Here is a 17,283-nt window from a genome sequence, read left to right as displayed (position 1 = left end):
GTTACGGGTGTTTTTCTATCAGTGGCATCTCATTGAATGGGAGGAGCTAAAGTCCATTTGATTTTTTTCCTGGTTTAACCTAATACATATTTTCCCAGCTTATCCTACCTTGAACTAATCACAGATAAAGGAGAAACTCACATTTTAACACCCCCATTAGCCTGCTAAAGCATTGGCAGTAATTTAAAAATAATTACATAGGATCTTCTTCAGCTGCTTAAGAAGGGCTTTCTCAACATTCATTCATTATCATAGTCCCTATGTAAGGGAAGAAAGTAGTGTTGCCTCCAGGCATGTGTGGAGAAACTGAGTGTAGAAAAGTTAAGGAAACTTGTTCTCAGTTGTGAAGAGAATCACCAACAGATTTGAAATATGAACTCCAAAGATCTGGCTCCCAGAAGTTTCCAAGATTTTTTTTGCATACACCTCCTTGTCCCACTATATTATCATTGCCCCATCATTCTCATGCACCTGTTTGTTTTGTTACACTTCCAGTGGTTGCAAACTCCAAATTCAGAATAACTTATTTTTCTAAGTTAATCATTTAAAAGGACTAGCAGCTTCCCAACTTCTTTACCCTTCTTTTTTTAAGAGAGTCACTATTCTTCTCACTTGTATGGAAAAAGCTGGAGAGGCAGAGCCAAAACTGCAGTGGTCCAATGGCATGTCAACTTCTTTTTCACATACTTGGCATCAGTAAAGCGACTCCTTGCCAATCTATTTCAATGCATCAATTTAACCAAGGATATTTTTGCAGCAGCTGTAGCGATGGCTTTCCAAAGGCCACCCACCTTCCTTTCCAGTTCTAAAAGCCTCAGACAATTTGCAGGATCACTTATGAAGCCACAGAAGACACAGTTTGTCTCTTCCTAAAGAAACAGCAGTGATAAATGTCCCTTTCCTCATTTTTCCCATTAGTTCTCATAATTTGTGTGGCACTAAATTTGCCAGTTTGTAAAGGCTTGTAAACATTCCTATTTGTAAACTACTATCTCCAATGTCTACTATCTCCAGTGTCTACTATCTCCAATGCTATCATTATTTATTTATTTATCTATTGCAATACTCCATGTCCTGACCTTGTAAAATGGCAAAGAAACCTGTTAAAATAGTGAATGAACATTATGTATTATTCACAGAGTGGGAAAGCGGGTGTGTGGCATGCATTTCATTGATCATACTGATTATCTTATCCAGTTGGACTTGCTGTCCGCTTCATGACTTAATACTCATTGCACTTGACCTTAAGATCAGAATTCACTGAAATCTTGATTTTAAAAATATCATTAAACATACTGATTTCAGTGGTTATTGGGTGCCAGAACATATAAAATAATCTAAACCCAAGGTAAAAAATCTCAAAATTCTATTCTTCTTTAGGAAGACAGTTGCACACATATTTAACCTTAAATCCTATTGGTTCAATGGCAGAATAAATAAAACTCAAGTGGACGGTAAAAATTCAACACAATTGCTTTGTTGAATAAGATCCTAAAATTGCTCTAAACCTGGGTAGGAAGAAGAGGTGGCACTGTAATGCATTTTTTTAATTAAATATATTACACAAAAAGTAAAAGTGAATTGTGTCATCGCATCCCTTACTATCATTGAATCTTTTGGTGCCAGTGGAGAGAATAAAATTTGATAAAGTATCTTGCATCTCTGTATTATCTTTCCTCCAGAATACTAATCAAAGAACCTTGGAAGTATATCTAACAGATAACCATGCATGACTGCTAAAATGCAATATGTGGCTAAGGTCAAAGAGCTCCTTTTCAGTCTACATTACCAAAATCCCTAGATATCCTCTGATTCATTCTTTAATCATACTGTAAAAGTTATTCAATAAAACAAATGCAGACCACTGGCTCCACTCAGCCAAATAGATAACTATCAACTGGAAAATAAAGAAAACAGCTGGAATTGTAAGATTATTCCATTGCTACTGTCTATGTGTTTATACTGATTCTGGGGAGGAAAAATATAACTTGCTAGTATGAGCATTATTAGTTTGGATGCATGACACAAGATCCAAAACATCTTTATCAATTAACTGGATGCGGGGTGAAGAGCTAACTGACCAAGTTTGTGGACGACACTAAGTTATGAAGGAACGTGGTTACACTTGAAAATAGGCTGCAGATACAGGCAGACCTAGACAGCCTGGCAAGTTGGACAAATAGGAACCAGGTGAAGTTCAACATTGAGAAGTGTGAAGTGCTTCACCTGGGGGACGAATAATCCCCAACTTACTTACAGGCTCGATGGTAACAAACTGACTAGCACGATGACTGAAAGGGACCTTGGGGTAATAATAAACCATAGCATGAACATGAGTGCGATGCTGTAGCCAGCAGGGCAAACAGAACCCTGGCATGCATCAACCGATGCATCTCAAGGAAAACCAAGGAGGTGATTCTTCTGCTTTACTCAGCATTGGTGAGATTGCAGCTAGACTACTGGGTACCACACTTTAACAAGGATGTGGAAAAGTTTGAGAGACTCCAGAGAAGAGTCACCCATATAATCAGAGACTTGCACAGCAAGCCATATGAGGAAAGGCTGAGGGACCTGGGCCTCTTCAGCCTAAATAAGGAAAGGGTGAGAGAGGACTTGGTAGCAGCTTGCTAGTATATCAGGTGAATGCATCCAGGGCTTGGCAAACAACTGCTCACCAAGGCATCCTTGGGGAAAACCAGGAGTAATGGACACAAACTCCTGGAAGACTGTTTCAGGCTTAACACTAGGAAAAACTTCTTCACAGCTAGGGTGTCCAGACTGTGGAATAAGCTCCCTCCAGAGGTGGTGCAATCACCTACCCTGGAAATCTTCAAGAGGAGACTGGATGGTCACCACACTGACCCCAGTTGTCTTTCCAGCCTAGTGCAGGGGGCTGACAGGGCTCTCCCTCGGGGGGTGCGAATCGAAGCAAACTCCCCAGGCCCCATGCTTTGGGGGCCCCCGCATGGTGGGGTGGAGCAACAGCAGTGTGCAGCTGACTGGAGCAGTGGCTCTGCGTCCAGCCACTTGCTACCCATCCCCGCCCCCCTGACTGCCAATGCCGCTGCTGGCAGTTTCTTCGGGTCTGGATAGCATGGGGCCCTGCATGGGCTGATTTGCCCTGGGCCCTGCACTCTGCTTGGGTCAGCTCTTGGGGATGGACCCAATGATCTTGCCAGGTTCCTTCCAGCCCCTTACAATTTATGAATCTATGAATTTTCTGGATCTTTCATTCAATTGTTTATGGGTTGTTTTTTGGGGAGCCGGGGGAGGGGGGGGTTATTTTTAAAATGTGATTTATAGCTAACAACATTAAAAATAAAGAAAATCTACTACAACTTGATATGAGAGAGAAACTGCAAGAAAGGAAAGGGTTGCTTTCCAGGCTCAAACAAGGAGACCAGCTCACTGCTCTTGTCAAATCTCTTCCTGGACTGCTGCAGCAAATGGGAGTTTCAATTGATTTCACTGGGAACACAACAGGAGTCACTAAACTGCCAGAAATACCTGGTATTAAGTAGATTTTCAGCCTGTGGAAATTGCCAGAGCTGAACTGAAGCTAAAGAAACTCTTAATTTACATGTAAGGACAGATCCTAGTTTAAAGGTAAAATTGCCCATGGAAGGATTAATGGGCAATTTTGAAAGATACCACATGATGCCTGAAGAGAGGGAACTTGCTAACTTAGAAATCTGAGCCACAGTAGCATTTGGTAAATCTAGTTCAAGTGAAAAGCAGTTTTGGCTGGTAAGAGAGTTAATTGAGGTTACTGACTGAATGAAGAGGTTAGGGTGCTGATGAGATTGCATGAGCCACAGATTCAGGAGCTGCAGTTACTGAGGATGAGTTTGAGGAAATGGGTAGCGAAACAGAGAGAGAGAGTGGATTCTGAATTAGACAGGAAGGCTGATGTGGAGGAGCTGCGTGGATGGTTGGGGAAAGGGACATGGAGAAAGACAGGACAGAAGAGTATGCTAGACAAAAATAAAGAGGGGGAACAGGGGCAACTTGGTTGAGGAGTGGAATGAAGGGCAATTTATAGTAAATATAAATGAATGGTAGGAATTGTACTTCTGTTATACTGGAATAAGAGTAGTGCCTTTCTACTATCAGAGAAATGTGTTATTGAGTTGAGGTGTCATTGAGATAAGGAGTATATTACTTTACCAGGAATTAGTATGTACTCCTTTTATCCTGCTACCACTCCCAAAATAGAATGGAATATCATCTCCTCCTTATGCCAGGGAAGTGAGTATGCTTTGGGTTCCTTGACAAATGGTAATAACTAAAAATTTTCATTAAAAAAGACTTTGGCTACAAAGTTAAAATATAAATATTTCAAAGGCCAATCTCCATTTGTACTATCTGCATTCAAAGATGGGATCATATATTTCTGATATGACAAAAAAGGAGTCTGTACCATAGCTGGGTTAATACAGAATGCTTAGTATATCAGCTATTCTGTCTGCAAATTATCAGAATATAAATTCAGAGTTGCTAAAACAGTTTTCAGTGCTGTAAATCCTCGTGCCTGCAGACTTTTTACTTTTGCTTTCAACTTCTGTAATCTTCAAGGGTTCTCTGCCATATTTTTCTTTTCCAGTAGTTGTTGAAAGCATGCCGTTTTTCAAAGAAAAAGTCCAGTGCACCAGGAAAAAAAAAATCCTTTCAAATTGCAACTGTCAAAATGAGTTGTGTTTTGGCTAATGTGAGATGTTATTTGCTATTGTATTGACCACTGACAGTGAATTGATGGATGAACTTCAAAACATCAGCATCCAGAATCAGTTAGGATTTGGATAAACATTTAGTGAGCTTCCATATATAGTCTCAAAATCTTACAAGAACACACACCCTTGTCAGAGGTGAGAGGTCCCAGAGCTTCCACTTCTGATCCCAGTTTGAATTATTACAAACTTAATTAACAGTAGGTGCCCTGTCTGAGATCACATGTGAGATTTTAGTGCAGTCCTCCCCGTGCTGGTTCTCTGTACAAGAGTAAGTTTCACCAAATCAAACTGCCATGACTACTGTCCAGTTTAAATACAGCACTTCTCTTGGTTAGCAAGCAATTCACCAGCCAATCCTGATTTAATAAAAACACAATTATTGTTTTTCAAGACACACCAGAGGATGTGGATTAAAAAAACCCAAACATTTCAGACTAAAAAGATGTCCTTTTCTCTTCACCCAGCTTGTTTCTTTTCCGGTTGATATTTCTCCTGTCTGATGGATTATTAAAATATTAAGAAGTAGAATATCAGTTAGCAAACAATATGCTTTCCTGTGTGAACTGTCAGTAATTTCTACTAAAAATTTACTGAAGCTTTCAGAACTTGCAAACATGTGCCAGCATATTTAACAGTTGTCCAAATAATTATGAGCAGAAAATAATGTGACCTCAGAAATCACAACAAATTTAACTCAGCATTTTTATTTGCAGAAAATTCACCTGGAACTGCAAAAAGGGATGCAAAAGGTTATCAGTTCATAATCAAGAAGGAAAGGCATACTTCTAGCTTGGTTTCTATCACCAGAACAGGTTGGGTTTGGGAAGAGAGTGCTCCTTGACAGCTTCAGCCATCTGGAATTGTTGTAAATTAATGAAATATTGAGGGAAGATTCAAGTAATCTGGATCCTGTACAGGAATTTATTCTCTAGAAATCCTCTATATGCACCAACTAAAAATGTGCCACTCATGTAAAAGAGAAAATCCATACATCTACTTTCTAAACCCACTTTCAATTAATTTTTAAAAGAAGAAATCCTGCTTGCTTTAGTATCTAAAATAACACTTATATGTGCTGTCCTTTTTTCCACCTAAGGTTACTTTCATGAATACAGAAAAACAGGACTTTGGCTCTGAGACGTATTGGTCTTGGACATTTTCTTGGAATTAGTGATAATTTGTGGTTAATAGCTTGAATTATAAATCAATTCTTGCCAGTCTTCATATATTATTGGTTAATTTTGTTCCACATATTTTGGATGGCATTTTGAATAATTACAGTTGCGCCTCTAAGATACTAATGTACCATATCATATCATAAAGGTTACAAATACAGTAATATAATGTTTGGGTGTCTAGTAGAGGTATGTGCTGAGCCATGTACAGCATTCTTATTGCACCTCCTATTCAGCAGTTATACTCAAATGTAGTGATTTGTGTAAAATTTTGCCAGTTAATCAATAAAAAGTTCATAAGCCAATTGTGGTGAAAAAGGAAGGGCAGAGGCTACTTGCTGATATGGTAATCTAACAATAGAATAGGTGTCCTGACCAGTGGAGTAGATGACTCATTTTTAGTGTCTTTTCTAGCTACTTGTAAAGATTTAGAACCTGGCTTTCACTTGTTCTAAAACCCCTTTACACTGTCCTAAAGTTAAGCCTCCTAAAAGCCATAAATTGGGTAAAAATTACTTTTATACTGACTTTTATTAGCCTTTTACACTGCCAGGTTGGTGTAGAACGGGTTTAGTATAAATAAGAATTAGGCCTTGAGATTCTAGGAACCCAGATAACTAAGAGGTGAAATCCTTCTGTCAGATGAACAAGTGAATTCACTGAAGATGGATTATTCACGTGAGTAAGGTTTAAGTGATCTTGTTCTCATTCTCTTTGTGAAGAGAATATCATTCTTCCTGCTTCCTCTAACACATCTGATTCATCAGAAGACAAAGTAATATGTATATTATAATTTCAATGCTGTGTCTTGTAATATCCCTTTGTGCAAGAGAATGAGGGACCAAAACAGATTTAGCATTCCTTTTTCATTATGCTCTGCTGATTGTATTATATTTCAATACTTTATGATGGGAGGCTTAGTCATATGGTATTTTCTCTCTCATGTACTGCAATATAAAGTGAAGATACTTCAACATGTACAGTGCAGTAAAATAAAGCTTTCACTAGCAAGGAGACCATTCTGCACACAAGCCTTCCTTTTCTATGCTTTGTGCTTCTCATCCTCTAGTAAATTCTTGTTTATATAATCTCTTGCTTATCTTCTCTGTTAAAGCACCCCATGTTGTGAAGTAAACCCAAAAGATTCAGCTGGAGATTTGCAAAGAACTGGCATACATGATTTTTTGTTCACTTTGGTTAAATATGTCATTAGGGACTTCATTTCTGAGTAATACACTTGGATTTGTGTGTGCCTCTTTTTTATTTTACTGCTCTAACACTGCCAGATTTCAAAATGCAAATTGCAGAAACAGAAAACTGCAATTCTATTGCTTGGTCATCAGATTATTTAGCATCCCCAAAAAGGATAATAACATATAGGAAAGTTTATAGACTAGACCATCTAGACCATTGGCACAAACCTTGGACATACAGTAAATAGCAGAGTGCCAGCTTCTTTATCATTATATAATTCCTTTTCAAACAATGCAAAACTAAAAATGTTTAAGATCTATGATAGGAATTGTCTTATGTAAGATCTAGGCCCACACAGCTGTGGGATATTACTGGAGGTTTAGATAAACATAGGTTCAGACACACATGCTGCAGTTGAATCTTGTAAGAGGATCATATATTTCTGATTTCAATTCTGTAACTTCAGGAGATTCAGTCCCTCTTTGTGAGTTGTGAGGAATCTTTTCTCTAAGCCTGTACTTCATAGAATTAGTTATGATATGATATGAACTTATATTTCTGATCATAGTACATTTTGAGGTCTGACTATTTTTCAATTACACCTTAAAATTAAACATATGAAAGTGCTGTGCTGGATTGTGGGATTAATAAAAATAATATATTAAATAACACTTCCCACCCAGCATACAAAAAATATTCACTAAATCTTATTATTTGACACAAATTGAGAGTGCTGATACAAAGACAAGAGTTTTACAAGTCATAAAATATACTGTTGAAAATAGGTTATAATTAGAACAGATATACCAATGTGAATTTTGTAAACACCAGTCTCAGCCATGGTGCAGTCAAGGATTTGTTTATCTGGGATGACTTTTCTCATTTTTTTTCTGTTATAATACTGAACATGCAAGCCATCTGCTGTCTCACTAGCTACTAATGCCTACAAAATGACTGTTCTCCAATGATTTTTTGAGGAACTAACTTCAAGGTGAAGCAAGACAGACATAAAGGGGGTGAAATTCCCATTGCTATTGCTCTAGAATACATTGGATGTTTTGAAGAAGATTGTTTCTAGAAACCACATGTACTATTATGTGCCTATAGGAGTAGGAAAACAGGTAATAAACAGTTCTGTCTTGGACTATGAAGAAGGAAGAAAGTGTTTGTGGGGTGCTGAAGAACAGAAGACAAATCAAGGAGGAGGTGGAACGGGCAATATCATATTTTGTTAATCCTCTCTTGGAAAAAAAAAATGGTAAGATCCTTTATGGATAAAAAAGGAGAGGCAAGAAGAGAGGAAGGTCTGCAGAAGGAGTCAAAGGTGTCAGAAAAATAGCACAGGGTTCTGTTAAAGTTGAGCAAAAGTTTTTTTACTAGGTAGGTGGTAGTACTGAAGGGGGAAAGGGCAAATGGATATGGAATTAGTAAAGCATGGTCTTGGGAATTTCTGTACAACACAGGCGCAGGGATAGAGGAATAGAAAAAAGTTAACTGGAAGGAGCTGGATACAATTAGTTGACAGAAATATGGAAGGGAAAATGAAATGATTCACAGTGTTGCTGTCCAAAAGAGATAGAAGAGTGGGAAGAGGGTGAGGCTGAGGGACCATTGGGAGTGGCAGGGATGGAAAAGGTGAGTTCTTATACCCCGTCCACCATCTGATATATGAAAATGACTAGTTTCCATAAGAAGGGCAGTTGTGGAGGCACTGTGATATGAAGGGATCCAAGTCCAGATGAAACACAGAAGCTGAAGAGATTAGCTTGAGAGAAAGGACAGTGAATTCTTAACTGCACAGATTTGCTGGCAGTGAGACTGGAGCCACAGAAGTTACTTAAGTCCATGATCCACAGTAGTGACTAGAAGGAAGCCTAGGTTATGGGATTGTACCTATTTCAACCACCGAAAACCTTACCGTTAAGCCATTTTTTTTGTGTTGAGAACAGAGAATGTGGGTCATAATAAGAAAAGAAAATACAATAACAATAATAATACTACTACCAAACCAAGATGTCCCACAAATACATATGTTGTCTGTAATGTCAGAAGGTATTAGGGTCTTCTGTAGATTCCTGACAGCCTTTAACACAGGGATAGGCAAAATATGGCCTGTGGGTTAGAACCGGCCTGCCAACAAACTTGATCTGGCTTGCGGATGGACGGTCACCAACTCACTGGATCTGACCCATGGGCAGCTGGCTGCCAGGTGGTACTGGGTGGGCAAGTGGGTGAGACTGCTTCCACCCAGCAGCATCAGGCATCAGCTGTGGTCTTGGATGGAGCTTCTGCCACAGCAAGTATGAGGCAGCATCAGCTGTGGATGCCACAGGCAGGTTTAGGAGCCCAGACACAGAACCTGCTGGCAGCATCCACAGCTGACCCACTGCCCTCCCAGCGTGGTGGACGCTCCCACTTTGAGCCCTGACCTGGAACCTGCCAGCAGCATCAGCTGTGGACCTACACAGGAATGACTTGCCTGCTAGGTGGGTGGCAATGCCTCTCTCTCTCTCTCTCTCTGATTCTCTCTGTTTCTTCTATTCTCTCTGGCTCTCTGCTCCTCCCTCCAGAACCCAGCTGAAGCTGTAGTTTGCCAAGAGCCCTGAACTTCAACTGTGGACCCGGGTAGAAGTTGCTGATGTACTGGGTGGGCATCAGCACCAGCTGTGACACTGCCAGAAGAAGGTTCTGATGATGATGCTTGTCCAGCATGGCAGAAGCTCCTGCCTGGGTCCACAGCCGAGCATCCAGGCTCCTGGAGAGGGAGGGAAGGGGAGACAGACAGAGAGAGAGAAGAGAGATACAGAGAGATAGGGAGAATGAGAGAAGAGAAGAGAATAGAGATGGAGAGGGAGAGAGGAGGAGAAAGAGACACACACAGAGATACAGAGGAAGAGAAGAGAAGAGAAGAGAAGAGAGAGTGAAACACAGAGATGGATGTGGCCCTTGACAGGTCCCCAGAACTCATTAAGTGACTCTCCAGCCAAAATATTTGTCCACTCCTGCTTTAACTTCTAAGAGCATCAATCAGGGCTGATGGCTCTCAGCACCTTGAACAGCAAATGAGCTCACACCTTTATGCAGCAAAAAAGGTATACAGAACCATAAAGTATTGCTGTCATGCTAGGCTCTGGATTCCCCTTATTGTAGTACCATCTAATCTGTTTTAGTTGTGAGTGAGTAGTAGAAAAATATGTATATTTGCATTTCTTCTTCTAAGGTTCCAAGGTTCTGCCTTCCTGCCTTCCTTATTTACTACACTGCAAAAATAAAACGGAGATGGAGAGGAATATATCAAGGGTCTTCCCAGAAAAAAATTCAAGTCATGTATGTTTAAAATAAACAGCAGTTATTAAGCAGATATATATGTAAATTATAACTGCGGTGATTATCTTTTTCTCAAGGCCTTTGTATATCTAGCAGATACATACAAGTAGTACTGGTGGACATGTTAAGTGTCTGACCTTTGGTGGAAATATTACATTTTCTGTTTTATTTTTTTTCTTTTTGAATTTCTATTTTGTTTTATTTAGAAAAGAAGTACTGAACCAGATTAAATATGCTTCATTGCCAACTGTCTAACTGCAAGCTTTAAATACATGTATGCCTATTGGTGTATGCAATGTTTATTTAAAAACTATTTTTACTGTTGAAATCAAAGCATCTTTATTTGTTTCATTTACCACCAACTTAAAACTTATTATTCCTGCCATGATGCTCCTTGCTCTTTGATTCCCAGTCACTGGCAAAAGAACTTTGGGCAAATAGCCTTGGGGTCAAATTCTACTGATTAATCAGATTCCTATAAAAACCAAAGAGGCTACATCCAACAAAATGATAGTACTACAATGCAGTTTATAATACTCATATACATTGGTCACTTTTATACATAGCTGTTTATGCGTTAATGAAAGAAAGCCAATTAGTAGTAAACTGATTACTAAGAACATAATCAGGGTCATTTCTTGGTAACAAATCAATCAGCAAAATGCTAATTACATATGCTGTTATGGGCTTAGATTAATCTATTAGTAATTAAAGTGCAGTACAAATCAAACATGAATCCTAATTGTAGCCAAAAGGCACAAATGCCTTTCTGTTGACCGAAAAGACAATGCTACTTAGTTCACTGTGTTAAAAATGCTGATAAATTATTGCAGGTGTCCATGCACCTAATAACATTTTAGAAAGAATAATGAGAAAATACAAGGGTATTTTATTTTTAAAGGCATGCATGGTGCTTTTTGTGTATTATTTATGTATACATTGCCAATAAAACACATTATAACAATATTTAATCATTTATGAATAGATATGCTATCTGATTTTCAGCAAAACAGCTTTTCTTTATTTGATTTCCAAATTAACTTTGGTCTTTTGTTCCCTTGTTGCCTATAAATGTTCTCACATATACCTTTTTTCTCAGTAAGTTGTGATTTGTTGTAACATATTTGAAAAAAAGTTGCTTGCTCTTTATACTTCTTTATAACTGCGGCAATATTACAAAAAACAAAAAACAAACAGTGTGTGTGTGTGTGTATGAAAATGTTTCCAGGGGGGTATAGCACTGACTGTCAGCAAAAATAAACAAAAATCAGCAGACATTAGGACCCCCATACCTAGGGTGTGTACAAGTATTCAAATGACCTGCTCCCCACAATAACCTGCTCCCTCTCTCTTATCTGCCAGGCTTTGAGAAAACAGATCCAGAGCGTGTCTGCTGTGTTTTCAAGCCTGTTGAATTCCCCTCCAGCAGCACACAATGGATTCTTATCCCTCTGGAACCAGCTGGCAGACCCAGTTCCAGCGCAAGTTGTTCAAGTCTGGTTGGGGTTAGGTGCTGCTGGGTTGCAGCTGGATGCTGGTGGGTTGGGTGCTAGTGAGTAGGCTGCTTCCCTGAGGGTGGGCTCTGGGGCTTTATTGGATGCAGGATTGGACTAGTTCATGCTGGGGATGGGAAATGGGGGTTGGAGGGCTCCATTCCTGGCAGAGGCCAGTCTATGCTCTTTAGGTAGAACCACCAGATCCCATACCCATATATCTAAATATCATAGACAGGCTCCACTGGAATCAGAATCCACTGACCCTCTTCTATCACATGGAGCAGTATAAGGCATGCTGGAATGCTGCAGGGTACTGCAGAGGCTTGTGTCAGAGAGGTAAGTGTGCACATGTTCAGTCAAGTGTTAGAAATTGTACCAGGGACCAGTTGTTCCTCATTGGAGGTGGTAGAAATTTCTGTTGGACCTGCCATTTTTGGTCAAAAGAAACTGTATGAATGTTTGTGCACTTAAGGTTTCTACTGGTGGACCTGCAATTCCATTGGTATATATGCAACATTTGTGTCTACCCCTAGACACTACCTGGCTCAAAGGCTGGGCTCAGGTTTCTGGGTAGAATTCTTTCCACTGGCTGACCCTAGGAAGAATTTGTACTTCTGGCAGTTTACAAACATTATTTAATCAGGCTTCAGAACACTCCTAATAAAGAAGAATTAGAGTCAGAAAGCCTGATGATATCAGCCATTGCTTCTCTCTCCCAAAGTTTTTATTTTCTTGAGTTTTGTGCAATTCAGTTTTACAACACATCTTGGAGAGTTGATTCCACAGGTTAATAAATGTTGCTACCAGGAAATGTCTTAGACTGTGCTATGCTATTGTGTATGATAGTCATACTCACTCAGTAAACTGAATTACATTATTTTCTCTCAGCTCCAGATTCCAACCATTCCAACCATTTCCTCCTTGCCCCAGCCCCTAGATAATGATCTAACTCAGCCTCTCCTCCTTTCATCTGGCTTCTGGTCTCAAATTCCTTTTTCTGTATTCCCTTCCCTATCTAAATCTCTCTTTGATCAGATAGTCACTCAGTTTCCCTTGGTTATTCTCCAGTTTCCAAAATCGTCTTCTGTCCCTTCTACATTATAATCAGACAACTTCTTCCTTCAAGTAGCAATGGTGATACCAGAAGGCTATTGGGAGCAAGTTCGGACTATTGGCTCCAGTGTTGAGTCCTGTCCTGACTTCAAATGTTGGGAACAATTATAATAAGTTCAAGTTGGATCATGCTTAGCCACTCACTCTTTAGGGATGAAATGTATAAGACTGGGGAATGGTGAGAGGATTTTTCATACTCATTGAGGGTAGAATCTTTAGAAAAAATAGCTTCAAAAATTGATGTTTCAACTGAGCATGTGTGAAATGAGCAACTTTTAGTCTTATAACCTTGTCAAATCTGGAAGGATTTTCAAAAGATTGATATAAAAGGCAACCTTTGTTTCAAACTTCTGTAGAATATTTGAATATGGGAAGAAAAAAAACATTTTTTTTTCTGTATCCTCCTTTTTGGAAACAAAAGAACCATTTATTAAATTCTTCTTTCCCAACACCCTTCCCCACAAAAAAATTAGTTGAGTCAGACACCTGTCATATAACATTTCAAACCAGATTCTTAAAGTTTGGTAAAGTTATAAACACTGAAAACAATTGCTTAATATTCTCAGACACCCTCGATAGTGGCAACCCGGCAGCCCCCTTTGCTCATTTCTCAACACAACAATTCTGTTGCCATAAATTTTCATAACAGTTTTTACGTGTAGCAGCTATTCTAAATGCACAATTACCTGGTAGGCTGGAGTAACTTGGAATGAGCCATTTCAGTTTATTGTGTAAATAATGCCTCTGTAAAAAAGAAGAGTGAATATGTATTCAACTTGTAGAGAGGAACATCTTCAAAGGAGCTGTCTTGGTCTATCAGCTGAATAATATAGTGCATGTTGTAAAAAGCTACCTAATTACATATTTATATATGGCTCTTGTCAGTTTATATCAGATACTTAACATTGTTTAATCACAGCTGGTGCCTTTTTATTTCATCTGGGTTCCCCCCGCCCTTCTTTCCTGTAATCTGTTATGAACTTGTTCATATAAAAACAAAAGAAACAGCCATTCTTGGGAACTGATTCTCCTCGCACTTGCTCTCCTGTAAAAAGAGGAATAGTGGAAAATTGGAAGTCCAGGAAGTAAAACTAGTATGAAAGGAAAATCTGAGTCATTACTAATGTTTAGCATTTACTCTGTGTGAAGGTGACATCTATTTCCTGCAAGACATTTCTTCTCGACTTTCCTTATACCATATCCACAGAAAGTACATGCTGAAAAAATATTACTAGCCACTCAATGAAACCATTTGACAAGGACTAAGTATCTACAAAATATAAACTGAAGCTAATCAATAACATTAAAATATGCTCTGTCATTCTCTAGTGACACCCTCCCCACCCCCCCATTTCCTAACTCATCAGAATATCCTGAAAATTTGCTGGAGAGGAGGTTCTTTTACCATGAATAAATATTAAGTCCTATGTAGCATTAAATATCTACTTCCACTTACATCACAGAGGTTATATAATTGGCACTGACACTCAGTACTGGTGATTAGTTGACGTGTCCTGCAGAAATGGCTATACTACTAATTAAGGTGGCGGTCCACCCAGAAAACCACAATGTACTCCAGGGCACTGCCATCAGAGATTGCATTTGCTATTTAGATGTACTCAAAAGAGGGAAAGTCTTTGAAAATCCTCTTAAAATGCCAAATATCTTTTGGACACAGAAGAATTAGTTTGCTTTCCTCCCTTTTACGATATAGAATCCACCCTGTGAGGGAAATCCTTACTATTGTCTTAATATCCTTCCATGGATTTTGGAGCAATTAACAAGGCATGGGTAGAAGACAGCCACATCGTGTGGTATCATTACATGGAAACAACAGCAAAATACAGGTACTTAATAAATACCTAATCTATATTTATTCTTGGGGATTGCTTTCCTGTAAAATCAGAATTTCATAGGAAGGGAGTGTGGAGAGGCAGGATCCAGCTGGAAAATGAGTGAGGGTTTTCTTGCATCAAAGAGTTAAAAGGAGCTGTGCTACCATGTCAGATGGGAGTATAGGCAAATGGGTAACATATAAGGGCTGTTATGTAGTGATCCTCAATAGGTGCTCTTAGACATATGAGTTCCTTGTGGATCATGAGAAATTTGCAAGAAGGAAAACTGTTCCCTCATTTTTAGGGTGATATCTTGAGAACTCGATGAACTAGTCTCTGTAGAGTTTTCAGTGGACACAGCTACACGAGATGCTTAATGCACAGTAGCCTAATAACACTGTACAGTAACATGTTACAGCACAGACAGTGCTAATACACTACTGTGCAGTATTAGCATAATGCGCAGTAATGCCACTAAAAAGGCATTCGCCAGCTCTACTGTGCAGTAACTGTAGTTACTGAACGTTTACTTAGTACATTAAGCAAGTACTAAATTAAATGTGCAGTAACTACTGCATATTAATGAACGTATAGAAGTGGCCACTATAAATTTGTTCTTGTGAAGTGCTGATGAAAAAAAGCATAATCATTAAAAACAAATTAAACTGGTTAACTAGTCGCCAACATCTTTGGATCAAAATTAATTAATTAAAGTGTAAGTTATTCATGATAGACCTGGGCATTTCTTTTTTACCCAGAAACAAAAATAGCTGTAACATATCTTATTTGGTATAGAGCAACTATTTGCACAAGAATCTTATTTTCACTTTTTTCTTCAAAAAATGGAAATAAAAAAATCATTCAATTTCTTCTTTTGATATGTCTGTTCTCCTTGCTACTTTCTTTCCTCCTCCATTCCCTTTTTGTAGTGGCAACATGGAAAAAGTGAAAAAGTATGAAGAAGGAGAAACATTGACAAAATACATACATGTTTGTATATTCAAATTTTCAATAAAAATAACAATCCATTTTTTTCCCATTACTAAACATGAACAGTGAAAATTACTGTGCATTTGTACAAAATGCTTCATAAAGGTGCTTAAAATCCTGCTGGTTTATATAGTCTTAACTTAAGGAAAGTAAAGGCCAAGAGCTAGATTCTACTCCACCTCTTGGATGTCTCTTCAAGTTCTGTGTTAAATCTACTTTTGTAACAAATCACCATCTGACCCTTACAATTGAGACACAAAAATGAAACAAAGAAACGAAGGACCTACCTGCTTGATTCAGGTACTCAGCCAGAGTAAAATAGAATCACACCAAAGAAATGTCATAGACTCTGGCCGTTATGGGCATGTCTACACATGCATGTACTCTAGCCTAGATTTACTGTACAGGACCCTACTGCAGAGTAAGGGGTTTTTGGGTAGGTGGCATGTGCCCGGCCCTTCCTGTCAATATCCACCTGGCCCTTATGCTGCTGAAGCTAGCAATGCCCACCAGCCTCCAGAATGTTGACACGATGACTCGAGAACTGCATTAGAGAGACCAAATGGTGGCTTTGGCAATGGTGTCTAGAAGCAGGCTTTGGCTTCCTTGAAAATGACCCGCACATCACGACGAAGGACATGCTCAGTTGGGATGGGCTTTACCTGCCCCCCAAAGGTAAGCGTGTGTTCTCTTCTAGGTTGGCAGATCTCCTCCGGCGGGCTTTAAACTAGGCTCTTCGGGGGGAGGGGAAGATGATGGCGGGGGAAGCCATGGACCACCAAACCATATGGCACCCACAAGGACAGCCCAGCCTGAAGAAGGAGAACATCGGGAACCTGCAATCCATGGGGTGGCCAGCAGTACACCACAGGTAAGCAATAAGCAGGTAAGCAATAAGGGGCCCTTTGGGCATCAGAGCCAGGGTGCATCAAAGGCACCAGTCAAAGGGCTCAAGTGCCTATATACTAATGCTAGGAGCATGGGGAGCAAGCAGGATGAACTAGCACTCCTGCTTGCAGAAAACACCTACAACTTAGTAGGGCTAACAGAAACCTGGTGGGATTCTTCCCATGACTGGGCGGTAGATATTGAGGGTTATAAACTGTACAGAAAGGACAGGGTGGGTAAGAAAGGGGGAGGGGTTGAGCTCTATGTCAATGAGCAATATACATCGACACTTATCAAGACAGAATCAAAGGAGGAGAAAGTAGAACGATTGTGGGTTAGGTTACATGGGGGTCAAGGAGAAAGTGACTTGGTGGTAGGGGTCTGCTACAGACCCCCACACCAAGGGGAAGAGCTAGATTTGGGGCTCCTGAGGCAGCTGTCAGAGACCACAAAAACTAAGGAGGCGGTAGTCATGGGGGACCTAAACTACCCAGACATCTGCTGGGAGACACAGACAGCAAAGTCCCACCGTTCA

The sequence above is a fragment of the Alligator sinensis genome, unplaced genomic scaffold (assembly GCF_000455745.1).
Source record: "Alligator sinensis unplaced genomic scaffold, ASM45574v1 scaffold600_1, whole genome shotgun sequence".
Taxonomy (NCBI): Eukaryota; Metazoa; Chordata; order Crocodylia; family Alligatoridae; genus Alligator; species Alligator sinensis.
Note: the sequence above shows the minus strand (reverse complement) of the source record.